Raw genomic sequence first — 14348 nt, forward strand, 5'->3', positions numbered from 1 at the left:
CCTATACCCTGCCACAAGAATGGTTACCTGTGCTCGGATACCATGCTTCCATCTCATCAGTGAGATGATCATTTTCAGCAGTGATCCTCCTGCGTTCTCTCCCCCAGACTTCTTTCTCCTCCCAGATGACCCACTTCTATTTCCTGCCTATGCCATAGGCCAGAGGATTCTTCATTGACAGGTGATACATTCATCCAATACACAAGATATTCTCTCTACACATATCCAGACATAGACTCAAAATACTTCCCACCATTGACCTGAAGGATCTACACAGCATACAGGCTTTGAACTTCTCCCAGGTGTATTTCCTGATGTGAAGTAAAAATTGCTTCTCTCATGACCAGTTGTGCTTTACTGAAAAGAAGATTCGAATTCAATGGTCTGGGGTACAACCTGTGAGGCTGAATTTCTAAACATCCTTCCACACATGGGCTTGCTACACTTCTGAGGACTATACTTTGCACACCAAAAGATTAAAGGCACTTAATTTGACTATCTTGATAGACTTGACAATCATCCAGAATTTATTCATAACTGCCTGCCTAGGTCCAGCCTTAGCATAAGGAAGGTCCCGAGAAATGGGAGTAGCACTGATTCAATAATGCAAGCTCTCAGTTCAAATGCCCTCTCTCTGAGCAAAGATTCTCATCAGTCTTTCATTTCCCCCTTTCTTTTTGCTTCTTCCTTCTCATTTTGCATTCTCATTCTTCTGGTTTCTTGCCTCCCATTGTTTCTGTCACCATGTCATTCTTTTGCTTTCTCCCTCCATGACTTTTAGTTCTCCCCACCAGAGAGCCAGGACCTAGTCTTTTATTTACTAAAGCTACATCATTAAGGCTTTGAACACTGCTAATCATTATTTTACAAATCCTTAAACTTGCATAAAGTTTAGAAATCTGGATCATTAATTTCAACTTCTGCTTCCTTAAAACATAAACTCAAAAGCAAAGACACATTTCCTTATAGTTTTTACATAGCCTGTTCTTCACAGGTAGTTGGCCAGGAGTCAGCAGTCCTTAGTACCTACTTTCATGGAAGAATAGAAAGGTGACAGACTACTAGGCTTAAAATGATTTCTTACAAAGTTTTAAAATTTATGCAACTAAAGCTTTGTCTAATATCTCTTCAAGCATTGTCCCCTTCATTTTTTTTTCAAGTAACTAGGAGAACAAAGTACTAACTTATTGTATGCTTGTACATCATCCTTTAATTCTCTAATCTTTATTTCTTCATCCTAGACATTCCTTGGTTTCTTATACTATCCTTCTAATACTGTTTGTTTCTATATCATATACAAGCCTTCCTCCTATAAGATAAACCTATCTATCATTTGCCAATTTCTATAGATTTCTTCTTTTCCTGTCCATACCTTTTCTTCTTCAGACCTAACTTGAGAAGTCCCTAACTTCACCCTAGTTAATTAATGCAGCAGTCACACCTCCCCTTATGCAGCCATGCTAGGCCTGGCAACTCTCTTTAAGACACCCATTAAAATTTTTGTTTAGGAGTTCATATTGAATTCTAAAAATGTAAAGAATTTCAATTAATATATTCAAAAGATTTAGGTTTAGGAAATGTAAAGAACAAGGAAGTCTAGAACAACGTTTAGGAAAGCCTAGACTGCAACAGTTGTTCCTCAATATAGTCTTCTTGATCAATGTGCCTTTAAAAATGATTATTTGTTTGTTTATTTTCATTTATATTTAAGTTGTATGAGTGCCTTATCTGACTGTTACATCCTCAGGAAATAAAGTTATGGACAGTTGTGAACTGCCATGTGGGTCCTCTAAAAGAGCCGTAAGTGCTCTTCAACCCTCCATTCCTCAATGCAATTTTTAAGGAGAAATATAATTAGATATATATGCTAATTCTTAACAATAGTGTTTCCTTACTTTTCCCTTAGAATGCCACTTGATTTTATATTAAGAAATGTAATTTTAAGTCCTTTGGGAAGAATTAGATTCCTGTTTTCTTTTGGGTATGTTAGAGTTAATGAGTGGAGTCATCAGAGAAACAGAGAATAGTATTTTGCTCATACAAATTTAGACTATATAACTAAGAGAGGAAGGAGTTTTGTAGAATCAAAAGAATAAGAAAAAGAAGAAACTACTTTTCTGGTAGTGTGAAGAGAAGATAAAATAAAAAGAAGAGGACCAAGAGGAGGAGGGAAAAGAGGAGTCTCAGAAGGGAGAGAAGAAAGAGGAAGAGGAGGAGGATTGCTGAAATTGGTACATTTTTGGGTGCAATGAGAAACTCTGGTAGAAATTTGAAATGTCAATGCTGCCTTGGGAACTGAGTCATCAAATATTCACTTATCTTTCTATTTTATCCATTTCCTATCAGACCCAATGGCTATATATTCAAGTTGTCTAATCTCTCATGAAAATGGGTCACACATAGAAGAAGCATGTAGGGTGTACATCTTTTGGGGACACAATGTCTTAGGATTGAACCACATTCTTTATCATCTCCTAGAGATAATTTTTTAAATGTAGACTAGATTCTTAGAAGTTTATATTAATATGAAAGACAAGTTAGAATCTGTAGGGTCTGGTGAGGGCAACAGTTTTACATTTCTAAAATGTAGAATTTAATATTACATATACTAAACTCTGAAACTATCACATTATCCTTTGGTTTAGCTATTGTAAAGAATAAGCCCATCATCCCTACAAATTAAAACTTTAATTTCTCTAGGATACCATTGAGACTATTAGTCCAATTGCAAAGATGCTCAAAGGTATCTGACTTTTAAAAGAGAATTACTGTTAACAAAATGCAGCTCTATTTGGCAGAATCTGGGGCATTATGGCAGAAGGAAGGGATTTCAGAGATAAGTCTATTTAGGAAGAAAAGAATAGTGTGTGTGTGGAGGGGGGTAGTAGACCAACAGAGGCAAGATATTTATAACTTAGACTTTCCTCAGGAGTGAAACCTTCAAAGATATTTCTCAGAAGAGAAACAACTTCCTCTTTCCTTACAAGCTCAGATTCTCTAAATAGATACAAGCCCTTCATCAGCCCTTTACTGTTGTGTAGACTAGCCTTTGCCCTGATAAGCAGGCTCTATAGGAGATAGAGATCTTAGGGTGGAGACTTCTCAGTTTATGTATGCCAGTGATTTGTAGGTTGTGCAAAATGCTTTTTGGCTTTATAATATTTTCCAACTGACTAAAGCAGCCCTGGCAGGAGAAAGCAGTAGTTCATTTGCTGTACAAATATAGACTGCAAAATCCTTCCAATTGAGACAACAAAAATATTTATTGGGATTTACAAATTAAATGGGTAGTAATTACATGGTTTTATGTATTTACTAATTTGAAATTAGGAAGACATTTTTGAGACATCATTAGATATACCATATTGAGTAAACTTAAAACTGAGAGCTGTAACTGTGCATACAATGAAGATAGGTTAGGGTTGATCTGGAAAATCACACCCTTGAAATCCTGACTCTGATTTCAGCTGGGTTTCTATGATGATATTTTCTTTTAGCTTTTGTTTTGTTCTTTCACACTTGCTCTATGAAATGGCAGATAATAACTTCTACAGAGGGATACATTCTGAGAGCAATCAATGTTTTCCCCATGATGAAAAAGAGTTTGTACATGGAAAGTAGAAGATAAAGAGTATTATTCCTTTAATTTTAACTACACAATAATCATTAACAAAGGACATGAGGCAACCTGTTTGAACTCAGATGTGAACTATGCTAAATGTGGGGGAAGACCAGATTGTATAGACATAGGGACTGAATAACACTGTCTGCTAGGCAAAGGCAGTTTTGGCTTGGGAATGACTCAGTGGGTATGAATGCTCCCTCTGCAAGCATGATCATTACATTTAAATGTCAAGCAAGCACATGCAAAGCTGGAAATGTGTGCACCTACATGATAGTCAAGTCTTGTAGGACAAAGAATGCATGTCTTGAGAACTCACTGTCAAGTAATCTTCACCAAGAGCTAAACTTCACATTTCAATGAGAGCTCTAGGAAATATGATGAAAGGAGAAAGGGGGACACTGGAAGTTCTCCTTTTGTCTGTGTCTGCATGTGTGTATTGGCAGGCACCCAAGACAACACTCCAACACTCATGTGTAACACACACACANGAGAGAGAGAGAGAGAGAGAGAGAGAGAGAGAGAGAGAGAGAGAGAGAGAGAGAGAGAGAGGAAACAGTGACAAAAAAAGAGATGGAACAGAGACAGAGACACCCACACAAAGAGAGAGGAAGGAGAAAGAGAGGGAGAGGGAGAGAAGGGTGGCTCCCCATAAGTTTGAAAAACAGTATACATTTAGAATGTTTGCTTTTTTTTTTTTTTTTTAACTTTTTTACATTGTCTTAGATAAGTTAGTGAGATCATCAACACATTCCTGGACAATGAAATTTCATGAATCAAAGGAATCTGAAGTGAGAAGAGAATCTAAGTCAAGTGTCAAGTTGCCCAAGTCTTCCCAAAACTGGGGAAACCTTATCCAGTTTCAAGTGTGACATAATCTTCTAACTAACTCATCTGTCTACAGTGATGGCTGGATAGAGCTATTCCACAGACCCTCTGAAGGACATGTTGACCTCTACCTACCTGTAATCCCATCACTTAGAAGGTTGAGAGAGAGTTGAATGCCAGCCTGGGCTATACAATGAATTGCTTCACAATATGACATCTCAAAAACACAACACAACAAAACCAAACCAAACCCCAGGTGAAGAGGACCTCTCAAATTCCCTTAAACAAACAAGCCCTTCAAGATTTAAAGTGATACATTATACAAAAAACTGACTTAAAAGGCAATAAATATTTTGTGAAAAACTTCCCAGTGGCTCTTGGTGATTTTACTTGAGGAAAGTTGACAAAGGTTCATTTCATTTGGAATGTATTGCCCAACACATTTATCTATTTAAATTAAAGCTAAGATTAAGTATTAGTCAACTCAGTTCATTATGATATATTCTGAATGGACATTTGCTAGCTGCATTTTGCCCATGGATACTATTACTTATATAAACATGGAGCCTTATTCCTATTGCATGAGTGATTAGCTGCCACTATATTGGGCTGTTATTTTGGTAGAAAGCCACCAATAATAAAACATATTTTTACAACCTGCAGTTGCTTCCAGCACAACCTGGTGCTTTTACCTTTGGTTTACACCTCAAGATACAAGACTATGGATTTCTCACCTGTCACATTTATTCTTCATTCCCTTGAATAAGATAAAAGGAAATCCTACCTGGTTAAAGGTAAGATAAAAAGCTGAAATTATTACAGAGGTAGGGATACCACTATAGTTTGAATGTATCCTATCACATCTTACTTGTTGGAAGTTTAATCATCAATTAAGCAATGTTGATAAGTACTTTTTCAAAAATGATTATATCATAAGCTCAGCCCTCATGCCCTCACAAATATATTATAGACAATACTGTGGAACACTGTTACTGAGAGTATAGTTGGTTATCAAATAGGGTGAGTTCCCCCTTCCTTGGTATTACCCATGTAATGACTTAATGATGCTAACGTGCAGCATGAAGGCCCTACCAGAACTGCTGTGCCCACCTTGAACTTTTTAGCTTCCAGAATTGTTCACTAAATAAATGTACATTTCTCTTTATAACTATTATTATATTCCATTCTTTTCTAAAAGCATAGAATAGACCAAGCCAGATGCATGCCTTAATTTTTATGGATAGACTATAAACTATAATCCCTGTGTTCTAAATGGTGAGGATTCTCATGGTCAGTGGTAATGATCTTCACTGAGAAAGACAATGCCAACAACAAGCTTCTTACAGTCAGTACAAATGAAGTGCAGGCAGGTAACCAGGCCAACATTAAACAACTATTTTTGTTTCTAGTAGTTTGTAAATGTAAATAAAGTGAAGCCAGGCTTTACAGAAGAACTTTCTTTTGAGGTCCTTGCTGACAACCCTGGGGTATTGAGTCTGGAATAGAGTTCACACTATTTCATATTTATAGAATTTCTAAAAGAAAACACAGAAAGCATAAGTTCTTCCGTTGGTTTTCTCTCTATCCCTCAGACTTCCTGATATCTGAAAATACAGCCCATCAGCTAATCCTTCACATTCTGCTGAGGTAGGAGAAATTTTGTGGAATTCAGCCAGAAACTAAGTTTTCAAAATAATTGACTGAGTGCATTTTTATGGGTCTAGGGCTTGAGGAGTAGATGTCTGCATGGGATTCTTCCACTGTTGTAAAATATAAAGGACAATGACAATGTGAGGTATAGATTTGGTTAGAGAAAAAAAATTGATATGTAAGGTTGGAAGAGTTCAATGAAGCACATATTCTTCTTTGGGGCAAAAAATGGGGTCCCACATCTGTTCAAGGCTAGGGGCACTGGGCAAGGCAGACAAGGGGAGTTTGACTGTGTCACCGACCCCATGGAACTACTGGGTGGGCTTTGGACTGTGGAAAGCCACATGATTCCACCCCGGGGGTGAGGGAGGCACAGTGTGGGGTCCCTGCGTACCTGCCGGAGTGGAACTCTGACTCTAGGGCAACACAGATGCAGCTGGGCACCATGGAAGAGCTCTGGGGTCCCTGGACCACACGGAGGCCAGGGACATGTTCTCACTCTCAGTCATCCCAGATGCTGCTGTATGTCACAAAAGAGCTGAGAACAGGTGGGGATCCTTGGGTGAACTCTGGCCTGGATGGCTGAAGGGAAAAGGGTAGGAAGAGAGAGCTCTGCCCGGTTACCATGTGGAAAAGAGAGTCTGGCTCACTCAGGCAGCAGCTAGCTTGGTGGGCTTCTTGGTTTGGCTGGCTGGTGAGCACGGAGGTTTCCTGGTGGGAGGTTAGATGCAGGGCTCATTAGGGGAAGACCTGCTCCAATGCTCCAGCATGGTGGGTCCTGATGAGCAGAGATGGTCCATATTTTTAAGGCATTTATTATAGAAAGGCAGAGAGAGGGAGAGAGCGGGGAAGGAGAAGCTGGCCATGACCAAGAGGAGAGAAGGGGGAAGGGAGGGAGAGCAGGAGGGTGAGAGGCTAGAATAAGAGAGTAAGAGCAAGAGGGTAAGAGAGGGAGCAAGAGAGTGAGGAGGGCAGCAAGTGGCTACTTTTATAGTGGGCCTGGTTATCTGACTGTTGCCAGGTAGATGTGGGGAGGAGCATACCTGGCTGTTGCCAGGCAACTATGGGGGTGGAGCCTACGTGACTGTTGGCCAGAGAATTTTGGAGCTGGACCCTTGTGTCAGGAGCCTAGTGTCTGGGAATAAGGTAAAGGGACCTTCTGTCCCTTGCAGATTAATCTGCTGAGTCTCTGGGTTTTAAACCTAGCTCTACCAGAAAACAGGCTGCCTGTCACTGTCCCATATTCTTGTTTTTAGGTTTAGTCAGCATAATTTAGAACCTATAAAATTGTAAACTATGATGTACTTGACAATACAACCTTTAATATTTCTCCGTGTTTTTCTTAGGCCGTTTAACTCTGTAAGGTCTGTTTTCAGGTCTTTGTCCCATATTGTATTGATTTCAGTGCAGGATGAGCAAAGATACAGATATGCTTTTACTCTGTTTTCCTAAGATTATCTGCTAAAGTCTTTGTCTTTTTTAAAAAATTATTTTATTAGATATTTTCTTCATTTACATTTCAAATGCTATCCCGAATGTCCCCTATACTCTCCCCCGCGCCCTGCTCCCCTGCCCACTCACTCTCACTTCTTGGCCCTGGCTTTCCCCTCTATGGGGCATATAAAGTTTGCAAGACTAAGGGGCTTCTCTTCCCAATGACAAATGTTTTTACTGCTGCTATGCAAAATCACCCGGCCATGGCTTTGAGGGTTTAGTTCGCATCCCTGTTCGGTGCTCGCACACTGATCTGCATGTCTGTTTTTGTGATGGTACTATGCTATGTTGGTTACATTAGCTCTGGTTTTATACTTTGAAATAAGGTACTATGATTCCCCTCAAACATTGTATTTTTTTGTGTAGCATCACTTTGAGTGTTTAAATCTTCTCTATTTGCTTGCTTCAGTTCATGAAACCATCAGATGACTCATGGTTGTGTTTTTCCTATTTGATGAATCTTCTTAAAAATTATTTTTCCATTAATTTATTTATTTACTTTACATCCCAATTGAACACCACCCCCCACATCTCCTCCCAGATCCATCCTTATAAATTCTTCCCCTAGTAAACCTTCCCTTTTTCACAGAGAAAGGGAAGCCCCCTGTTGGTAGCACTCCACCTTAGGACATCTGTTCCCAGCAGGATTAAATACATCCTTTTCCATTGAGGCCCAACCTGACAGTCCAGTGATGGGAAGGGCATCAAATGCCAGACAACAGAGTCAGAGATAGTTCTAAATTTGTAGGGTGCCTAGTTCTAGCCCTTGTATGCTCTTTGGTTTGTGAGTACCTATGGATTGCTTCTGGAGGTCTTCTTGTGGTGTTATTGACCCCTCTACCTCACTCAATCCTTTGTCCTCCTCTTCCACAAGACTCCCGGGTGCCACCTGATGTTTGGTTGTGGGTCTCTACATCTGTTTCCATCTGCTGCTAAATGAAGCCTCTCAGGACAGTTATGGTAGGTTCTTGTCTATAAGCAAAGCAGTGTATCACTAATAGTGTCAGGGGTTGAGTCTATCACATGGGATGGGTTTTAAGTTGGGGCAGTCATTGGTTCTTCATAAAAGTACTTGGCATTTGGGTTGGAGAGATGGCTTAGCTATTAAAAGCATTTATTGCTCTTGCAGATGGCCCAGGTTTGTTTCCCAGCATCCATATTGTGGCTCACAACCATTTGTAAGTCTAATCTGAGAGAATATGATATTCACATGTACTTATTGGCAGCCTAGCATCCTGGAAACGATGGATTTGACCACTAGACTACATAAATATTGTGTTGCGACACTTAGTTGTAATCCTAGCACACAGATGTTTGAGTCAGGAAGATCTGAAGTTCAAGGTCATTCTTGACTATAGAGTGGGTTTGAGGACAGTTTTGGATGCATTGAGGCCCTGTCCAAAACCAACCAATGGAACAAAAGTGTCAGTATTATTTTTATTTACATAGTAGAATTCTTTTAATAAATGAATTATTGTCAATTCAGTTTACTCTTTCTCAGTTCTGATTTTTCAATGAGCCAGTGGAATAATTAATGAGAAAGTAAAAACCTGTCACACACATTTATCTTTGCTTTCAAAACCATTCATCCAGCCTTGTCCTTATGCTTATACCACTAGGTAATGGAGAAAATGGGACTTCCCAGTATGTTGACTACAGTCCTGTATGCCTTCCTGGCTCCTATTCTTTTGCATTCATGACTGTGTGACAGATTTTCCTCCTTTTTATCAGAAGGCTGATTTGAAGAGCTCTGTTCTTGGAGGTGGTTACCAGGGTGAGGATTGCAGACATAGGTCTGCTTAGGTCATAATCACATAACACCAAGGGAGTGGGTTTGAGTGAGTGCAGACATTAGGACTTGTGGAAAGTAAGTTCTGTAGTGTGCTTCCTGTTACTGAAAAACAAACAAACAAACAAAAAATCAAAACAGAACAAACCAAAACTTTCTACTCCAGTCCAGATAGATAAACTTGAAAACACAAAACAGTACTCTGAAAGATTAATATATTCAGATATTTAAAAAGCATCAGCAACAATAAATTGTTAGTTTATCAGGCTTATTTATTCTGTTGTCTGTATGTTTGTTTGTTATTTGTTCCTTTGCTTCTTATCTTGTTTTTTTCTCTTCTCTTCTCTTCTCTTCTCTTCTCTTCTCTTCTCTTCTCTTCTCTTCTCTTCTCTTCTCTTCTCTTCTCCTCTCCTCTCCTCTCCTCTCCTCTCTTCTTTTCTTTTCTTTTCTTTTCTTTTCTTTTCTTTTCTTTTCTTTTCTTTTCTTTTCTTTATCAAGAGGCAGTGTTCTTGAAACGATTTGATTTCAGGACATATCTGAGATGAGTATTTGACAAGAAGACAAAATTTCATTTATTTTGCCATTTAAACTGGACTTCTCCGGTGCAAATTTCATCTGCTCATCTTTGAGAAAGAAGCTCTGGCACTCTTTGTATAGGAAGCACATATAGGAAGTGGGGTGTGGTGGTGTAGGATAACAAATTTAAAAGGAAGGTAGGTAGTGAGGGACAAAGTTTTGTTAAGCTGCGGGTGACAACTTTTTCTTCCACTCTCTAGGTAATAATCTCTCTTTCACTGTGTCTTCCACTTTCACTTTAAATTTATTTTAATTTTAAAGCAAAATCTTACAAATCAGACTGCCAGGACCTTCCTATCCTGTGTAGTCTGGCTCAAGCTCAGGAATGCCCTATCCTAGTGTCTGAATGCTGTGACTGCAGCTATGTGTTTCCAAACCCGGATCCTACCCACCTTTTTAACTAGTTTCATTCCTCCCTCATTCATTCTCTCCACTGGTCTCAGGAGAGGGTCTGCTTGTTGATTTGAATTATCCACAGTTTAAAAAAAATATATTGTTCCCAATATAACTTGTGTTTGGCTTTGCCATTTCTATTCTACTTATATTCCTTTCTACTGATAAAACCCGGAATTTTCACCCTAAACAGTCCATGTTCTAGGGACAGTCAATCTTTGATCAGTTTTTTATTCTTTACCAGGTATGGTTCATGTTTCCTTCCTACCCGGTGAAACTGACAATACTAATTTCTGGTTAGAAATAAAACCAATTGTAGGGCATATGCCCCTGAAAAGTTGTGGCCATATTTGTACATAGTGCACAGAGGATGTAGCTGCACGGTGGATTTTGTACAAAGTCTAGGTCACGCTGTGTGGTGCAGCTATAGGAGCCTAGAGCTAATTTGGGAGATGTTAGAAAGGAACAAAGCTGTGAATGCCTAGTGTTGCTGAAGAAAACGTGTATTTTCCTCATTTGGTAAGAGGATGCTCACTTCACTTTTAATACAAGTAACAGAGATAGAATTGCCTCCAGCAACCTTCCTTCCTCTCACACCTTTGGCACTCAAACATCCTGTGCTAACATAAACGATGACAACCCTGTTACTGAGCAGCAGCAAAGTGAAAACAGACCTTCAGGATGCCACAGCTTACATGCATGCATTTCCTGCTTCTAATCTGCTTCTGCAGTGTCTTAAAGCTGTTAAAGATGCTCACTCTGTATGCTGCGCTCAGCTGGTATTCGCCCTGAAAATCTAAGCCCTCTGACTTGTCGACAACGGACTCAAGAATGCCTTAGAATGCTTTCCTACATAGTAGGGTCCAGCGTGTTGTCTGAGTTTGGGCTGCAATATGGTGAAATCTGCTTGCTTTAAATTATTCAGACCCACTTATACTTTTCATTCCAAGCTGGATAGGGTTTATATTTTCATCTTTTATCCAATTCTAAAATGAGGTTCTTCATATACGTTATCCATAGGCTACTGTGAAGAAGAATACTTTCTAGAGCCCATTAAGGAATTTCTATACCCCAAAGCCAGGAATATCTCCTTGTTACTAACTGGGTAAACTCTTGTCTTTGTCTCTTGATGTACAATAGCTTGTGCCTGGAATTCTTACCTGGAAATGCCATATGAAGTAAATTTAAATTTAGCAGGAACAATATGACTTAGAGCGGGTCTCTTGATACAGCAGTAATTTCATGGTCACAATCTGTTAACTGTTAAAACATAAAGAAAAAAAAAATCAGAAACTGATTAGCCAATTTCAACCCCAGCGGGGTCGCTTCTGTCTTGGCTGCTGTTCTCTGTGTTCACAGCACTAGCTGCTATGTGTGCGAGTCCACCAGCTTATTTATTTATTTTTACCCTGAAGCACTAGATCTGATCTCAATGATTGAAGGACTTGGTTGCTATGCTAAAGTGAGAAATCGCAAAGTCCACATCTGGTCAGTCATGTGGCAAATAACCCAATGTTACCCACCAGCCCTTGCCTGTGGCCGTGTCAGTAGAGCTATCCAGAAACATTTTTTTCCTTCTCATTGACTTCTTAAAAAAAAAATTCCTATGAAAGTGGGATTGAGACCCAGCAGGTTTGGAAGGAAGCCAGCATCCTGTTGAGTGAGAAGAAAAGGCTGAGAATAGGAAGTATATTGACCCAATTCATTGTATGACAGGCAATAGAGGTGCCAGGACAAGTGGCTGAGGCATTGCTCTGTGAAAGCTTTTTAGAACAAAAGATGTAGGACAATGAGATACAACTGGAGCTGGGGGTAAAGGTCTGATGACGCCTCTTTCAGCTACTTTGGTAAAACATACTTTGTGGTAGGATCCCCCTCCATTTTTTCTGACTGCTAAGCTTAAAAAAAAAAAAAGCAGCATTCTGTGTTAATGTTTTGGTTCCTTTAATTGCTAATGCCTATTGAAGTAGTGGGACTTCCAGCTGTTGGCTTAGAATGAAACAACTGCAGGAAACACAATTAATTGATTCATTCTTTTTGTTTGTATATATAAAAATTAAATGAAAGGCCTTGGTATATGTTCTTACTCATGCTACATATGCACAAATTCCTTGAAATAAACTACATAGATGACTTAAAATGGTTCTGACTCTCCTTTGCAGATCCAGTGAGATTTGTAAGTAACAATATTTTGTACTAGTTACTTTTTGTTGCTATGATAAAATATTATGGCCAAAGGCAGCTTATAAAAAAAGAGTTTATTTTTGTCACAGTTCTACAGGGAGAGTCTGGGCACATGTTGGTGATTGGGAGTAGAAGTTATTACAGAATGATATTCTTGTCCAGTTTTTCTTCCTGGACAAATCACTGGGATCATTACCATAAGGGAAAAGAGGAATCCTGTATTACTCCAAATACTACTGGGAAAGATCTTCACAAGAGCTACTGCCACAGGGGCAATACTGCTTCGGACCCAACAGGTCCAACATAACTATCTGTACAACCAAAATAATGACAATCTCACATTGGTCCAGCAGGGTATAGTTACCCTGTAGAACCAGGTAGAACCTATGGCAACCATATACTTCTTAATCATAGAGACCTAGACATAATCAGGCTTGAGAAAAACATGAATTTTCCTCAGAGAACACTGTTTCTATGCAAAGCAATAAGTTAGGCACTTGTTAGAACAAACCAAGCCCAGAGACAAGACCAAAGGATCTTACTGGATTGAGACCAGGCCTTCTCAAACCCATGGCTACCTTCCCTGACTCTAGTGTTTAGTTCACACCTTATGAATATTCTAGCTCATGTCACGAGAAACAGGACAGAGCCGTTCAACTTTAGGTCTGCTGTCAGTATCAGAAGATTCCATTAGAAAGGTCATAAGAGATCATGTCAAAGAAGAGGAGGAAGTATGCTAGAAATCCCCCAAAATGCTACATGTTAAAAACAATGGAAATTCCCTAGAGGTGATCTGTCCCATTTCTCATAACAGAAATTTAACCCTGCCCAGCCATTACATGATTTTGTACTTATAGTTATATTTGATAATGGTTGATCTTCCACATATAAAAGCCTGGTGAACCTGAGATGTCATACATTGTTTTCACCCCAACTGAAAGTGGCTAAGTGACTCAGTTTCCCAGAAATTCCCAAAACAACCACATAACCAGCAGTTATTATATTTTTACTAATTCATGCTTTGCATGGCATATTTGAGGTAAAAAGGCATGAAAGATGGATCTTTGTTAAAAAATACTCAGTGTGAGTTTTGACCACCTTGTGGCTGGGTTAAATAGCGCTAGTTTTGTGACCTCAAGCAAGTGAATAAAACAGTGTTGGATTGTCTACTTAAAAACTGGAAGGAGGGGCTGAAAAAGTGGCTCCGTTTGTGCAGAGGCACTGGCCTCTCAAAGGCTCTGAACAGCCTTTAACTCTCTTCCTTAGGTTAACTATGTACACAAGGCATAGGTGCACACACACATATGCATGTGTGCAGGTATGGGAATAAATCTGAAGGAAAATGGATGTAAACATTCATAGCTACCCTTTTGTGTTGCAATGCCAATTTCACAAGATAAAGTTTGGAGAAATACTTGTAATCTGTACAATTGCGTAGACATTTACGTAGGTTAATCATCTAGTTGGTAGTCATTCAGTCCCTGTATAAATTCACTTGGCTGAAGAGGATAGGAAAACCCCTATGAGAGGATGCAGAAGCAGCCTCCTGGTGTTTTCCCAAGGCTGTCTTAGGTAAAATTACCCAGATTTGATTTTTTTTTTTTAAACTTTTGTATTGTTAGTCTATTTTTAGAGAATCCTTTTCTCCAGTCAAAGACTCACATTATCAAAGCTCCAAGGACACATTTACAAAATCAAAATGTCAATTCATTACTTTACAGAAAGAAGAAACAACTGCTGTGCCAGCTGAAATACACATGGAACCATGATTTTCTCTTTTCTCCCTTCCCTCATACAAAAATACACAGGGAC

The sequence above is a fragment of the Mus pahari genome, chromosome 15 (assembly GCF_900095145.1).
Source record: "Mus pahari chromosome 15, PAHARI_EIJ_v1.1, whole genome shotgun sequence".
NCBI lineage: Eukaryota > Metazoa > Chordata > Mammalia > Rodentia > Muridae > Mus > Mus pahari.